Source organism: Geospiza fortis, unplaced genomic scaffold (genome assembly GCF_000277835.1).
Source record: "Geospiza fortis unplaced genomic scaffold, GeoFor_1.0 scaffold121, whole genome shotgun sequence".
In the NCBI taxonomy this organism is placed as follows: Eukaryota; Metazoa; Chordata; class Aves; order Passeriformes; family Thraupidae; genus Geospiza; species Geospiza fortis.
The window spans coordinates 4,857,507-4,862,658 of record NW_005054346.1 but is presented as its reverse complement, the minus strand read 5'-3'; the positions used below and the strand labels follow the sequence as shown (position 1 = coordinate 4,862,658).

The following is a 5,152-nucleotide window of genomic DNA, read 5'->3' as shown; positions in this document are numbered from 1 at the left end:
TTTTTTTTTTTTTTCTTTCTTTCTTTTTTTTTTTTACAAGATAAATTTACATTTCAGAGTCCATTCACATGTACTAACCTAGTTATGAGCCAGTTTCACTCTTCATGAACTTCCTGCCTACAGGCATTTTTTGTAAATTGCTGTAATATGATAACTGGAAATCCTTTTTGCTATCTTGAAACAGGAAATAAACATCCTGTTGTGAGAAGAGAATTAGAATTATGCATGATGCTTCTTTTGTAATTTACTTAATCTTGATAACATATATTATGTAGGAGAGACTTCTAGGGCATTAAAGCAAAGATGACCAGCCATAAATCAAACTCAAGGAGAGACTATGCTGAATCCCTGTTGAATATCACTTAGATCAGTCTTGTTCAGCTTGAGTGTTGGTAATCTTTTGCCTTTGAGACTGATGAGGAATTAGTGAGATTAGAAAATATTTAGAAATTCAACCAATCTTCTGGGTCTGCATTTTGTTGGTTTTCATATGAAGGCTCAAATAATTTGTACTTTCTGTCACCTACTGCTTTATATTTGGAAGATGTTTCCTTAAATGTCAGAAATGTCATCCTGAAGAGCATACCTAAGGTGGTCTTTCGTGAGCTGGAGATTGCCTTTTCAAGAGTGGGCAGCAAATTCTTGGGTTTCTGATGTCTTGAGGTATGTATTCTGCTTGTCATCCTTATATTCCCCAGTCAATATAAATAAACTTCCCCTTCTCAGTCTTCCTAAATCTACATTTGTTATTCTCTTTAGGAACTATTGATATATAACTATCTTAAGAAAATAGTTATATTTATTTTCTTAAGAGAATATTTCCCTTTGCTTTCCACTTAATTTAGGGGTTTTTTTTTCTCCTTTCTTTTTAATGGCATATGTTAAGGTATTGCTGGAAGTCTTACTAAGCTGTTCTTATTTTAGATGTCAATAGAAATTTAAAAGAATTGTTTCTTATTTTACAAATCTTGCACTTCAACTTTGTGAAGAATTTCATGCAAAAAGAGAAAGAGCTAGCCACACTACTGTAATTTCTGAAGTGTCTTGATGATGATTTGCGACCGAGGATTGTTATGGTATCTCTCAGTTAGATAACATCAGAGAAATTATGCTATTGTCAATGTTTGGATTGTCATTACTGAAATCCTTGGACCAAAACATTATGGCAAATATTCTTTGCATAATATTCCTTTATGAGTGATGCTGCACAATTATTTTCGAAACTGCAGTTCTTTACTATACTAATCATAATATTATGAGAGAAATAATTCCAGTTTGGCATACATTTATAAACACTGTTGAAATGTTTAAGTGGTTACAACAGCTGTAGGACTGAATTTTTGGACCCTTTCTTTCTATGCATGTGTTGTGTTTTTCTGGTTTGGGTAGTTTAGTAGAAGTAATTTTCAGATGAATGAGAAATAACTGCAAGACAGTGAACTTACGCAAGTCTTATTTGGAGCTGGAGAAGGGATTATTGGTCTGCCTTTATTCAGATGCTGCTGGTCAGACTGGATTAGAGCTGTTTAAACCTGGGGGTTTTTTGGACTTTGGTAGGGTCCTTCAGGTGAGCCCTGAGGTTTCTCTTAAAATAAATTCTTCTGCTTTTTTTTTTCTTTTTCCCCCCATTCTAAGAATACAGTTTGAGTATTTTATTCTGGCACATTTTCTGAGAAGTGGCTGGTGGTTAAAGGATACTTCTGTGAGTCAGATGCAGGGGGCTCTAATCAAAAGTAGATGACATCTGCTTTTGAGTCATCCAGCTTCATCTACCCTGATGGGTGCAGGAAACCCCACCTCTTCTCCACCCACACACCAAGGTAGCCACATGTGGGCCAGCACTGCAGCAGCTGCGTTCCTGTGGTGCCAAACCCAAACAACCATATCCCTCTTCATAGCATGCTTATTGCAGTTTGTAACCAAAGTTCTGATTACACAAGCCACACACTGAAATGCTCATCTCTCCAAAACCTGCAAGCCGCATCTCACACAGCTCATGAGGCAGGAGCTCTGGGAACGCTTCACAGGAGGGAAGAAACAATGACTTATTGCCCTACTCTGTTACCAAAGGGAACAGGTCTGGGCATTTGTCTGGTTCCCAAGGCAACCAAGCAATATTGACTTTATCATCCTTTGATGATCTGGTTATTGCCACAGCTGGGAACTCAGATTACTCGGAAGTCCCCTTGGCTGTAGGGTCTTGTTGCTGATCATGAGTGCAAAACACACTTGAACTGATCAAGAACCACAGCTGTGCCACTTTGAGATTATTACCTTGGACTTGTGCCGACAGAGCTCCTGGACTGGAGTTGATTCCTGTCCATCAGAAGACAAGCAAAGCAGATGTACAACTGTCAGCATCTGTAGGCCCCTCAGCTCTAAAATTAGGCAAGCTACCAACCTTTTCCTTCCAGCACTTGCCTATAAATGAGGTTTCCTACACATTAGGAAGCTGTGATTCCTAGTTTTTATTTCCTTAATTTGTGCTTTAACATATTCTTCATTAATTTTCAGAAATGACTGCAACTTCAACATACTGGCATCTTTTAAAGTGGTTAAGTAAGAAATGCATCTGCCTTGAAGAGTTTTCTGATAAGGCCCCAGCTTTGCATCTTGATACAAGTGGGCATGCCCTAACGCCTCTCTGGAACGTTAGACTTGTTCTTCCTTCCATGTATTTGCCATTTGAAACCGCAAAGTATTGTCAGCAGAAGTTGGTTTTGCTCTTTGTCTCAGTTCATGAATGAACACTCGCTTTAAGTTCAGTGGGGTTGAGATTTCGTTTGTACAGTTGTGAGCCTCCAAAGAGCTTCTGCAGCTTGGTTATTGTTCCTAATGCTACTCTAGAAGTGTAAATTAGTTTTGATATTTTATTTTATTACAGATGGTATTGACTTGCTTTGAATTTTTAAGTTGCAGCTACTTACACAACAGCCATTTTTGTCTCCACAGTAAGCTTGCTCTAGGACTTGCTTTTGCAATGTGGAAGGTGGTGAGATCAGTCACACTGGAAGTTCTTCATACTTCTTCATGTGTCTGGATAGGTCAAAAGTGGAGTTTTCTCTATTCCTCTGAACTTTTCAGAATTAGTGCTATTTCTTTTTCACTTTTGCATCCTTTTTGCAGTTGTTGGAACCTTGTCACTCCAGTTCTCATTCCTCTTGCTAGGAGGATGTGGTATCACACACTGCACCTCAGCTTTTGTAGCTTTAATGGTGAGAAAGAAATCATGCCCTTCATCAGCACTGCAGGTACTAGTGGGACCAAGTGCTGGTTTCTTTCCATGGAAGCATAGAGCAATCCCAGTCCTTCAGGGAGCTGATTATGCAAAAAAAAAAAAAAAAAAAAATCAGTCTTATTTAATGAATATAATTAGTGATGCATCTTAGTGATGTGAATGGTGATTTGAAAGGAGCAACACAGTGTATTGTCTGTTCCATATATACCATAGGTAAAGATTATTAAAGTACTTACATAGTAAAGGCATTAAGGGATCTACCCAAAGTCCAACACAAAATTTGCTACCTCCCTCTAGAAAATTCAATTTTTCTCCTGACTCACGAGTAACTGTAATGCTTATTTTGTCTCAAATACTGGATAGAGCAAAAGAAATGTCATCTATCTTATTTTCCTGTGAAGTGCTTAAAAAATAAGGCATGCCTACGTAAGCATTGCTGCTTATTATTGCATAAGATCAAAGCTGCTTGTCTGCATGACACATGCCCTGCATTGTAGGAAGCTGTTTGAGGTCCATTGCTCACCTAGAAGAAGAATCCTGAGATTTTGCAAGAGGAGAGTATGAGGTATGTTTCCTCAGGGGAAACATAAAGAGGATCTGCTGGTGTTGGTTCCAAACCATTACTACATGTGTCAGCAGTCCGTGCTTGAAGTTTTAGGAAGAGCCCAGTTTCACTTCATTTCTTCCTGTAATGTCAGAAAATTCTTCAATCAGCTGAAGGTTTGGATCACAAGCTAAATACTGATTCATTCACTTAACAGAATGATGGTTCATTCCAAGAATGCAAGGAAATGCAGACTTGGATACAATAGACTTGTGTCTGAGGCCAAGTTTCAAAAGGGTTTAGATGAAGAAAGGCAAAGACAGGTCCTTTATCCTCCTTTCAGTTTAATGGACACAAACACATCCATGTTGCTTTCCAAAGGGTCACTTTCCTAAAACAAAGAACTGCTATGAGTCCCTAAAGCAGGGGAGTAACTGTGTAAACATGCAAATGAGAAAGGGAGCATATACCAAGCACCAGAAAATTTAGTAGGGAAAAAAACCCAAGACAAGTAGAAATGCTTAAACAGAAGAAAAGGAAATTTTACAGGATTTCAGGTATAAAACCTGTGCTAGATATGGTATTAATCATTTATTAGCTGGTAGAATTCTCGATAATAATGCAGAAAGGACAGAGGTGTTCAATCAATACTTCTGTTCGGTATTTGGGGAAAAGCCAGATGATTCAGGACAGAATGATGATGAAATGCTTTTCATTCTAGCAGTAACTAAGGAAATGTGTTAAACAGCAGATATTAAAGTTAGATACATTAAAATTAGTAGGTCTGGATAATTTACATCCAAGATTTTAAGATCGATAGTCTAGGAGCACTACAGACCATTAATTTTGATTTTTAACAAGCCATGGAGCATTGGGGATGTTCCAGAGGACTACAAGAAAGCTAATGTTGTACCAATATTTAAAAAAGGTAAATGCAGTGACCCGAGTAATTATAGGCCTGTCAGCTTGCCTTCGATCCCAGGCAAAATAATGGAATGGCTGATAGGGACCTTGAGTAATAAGGAATTTAGAAAAAGGTGATATAATTAAAGACAATCAGGATGGTTCTTGTCAAACTATCTTGATATAATTTAAAATCAGACTTCAAATGGGGTGATTTAATTCACGGTTTTGATATTTAAGAGATTTAGTCTTCCATAATGTGTTTGTGTGGCTTGACATTTTGATTATTCAAATGGAGGCTGTCTCTGCAAACTGTGGTTTATGAGAGAAGTTAGAAGGAGTTTAGGCATCTGAATCTAAAATGGCAGTCCTGAAAGCTCAGCTCGGTGGCTGCCCAGAACTGCCTTAATCTCCTTGGTTTTCAGCTGGAGAAGTTTCCAAGGCAACTGAGGTTCTGCTTTTGTGCA

General features: G+C 38.0%; 1 long non-coding RNA gene across 1 annotated transcript in view; it reads right to left on the bottom strand.

The window, feature by feature from the left end:
* Positions 1 to 3,902: 3,902 nt before the first annotated feature.
* The window catches only part of LOC115948078, a 10,849-nt gene continuing 9,599 nt past the window's right edge, over positions 3,903 to 5,152 (bottom strand). Inside the window, exon 3 of the long non-coding RNA XR_004081931.1 lies at positions 3,903 to 3,924. This is a non-coding gene — a long non-coding RNA (uncharacterized LOC115948078). The remainder of the gene's footprint in view (positions 3,925 to 5,152) is intronic.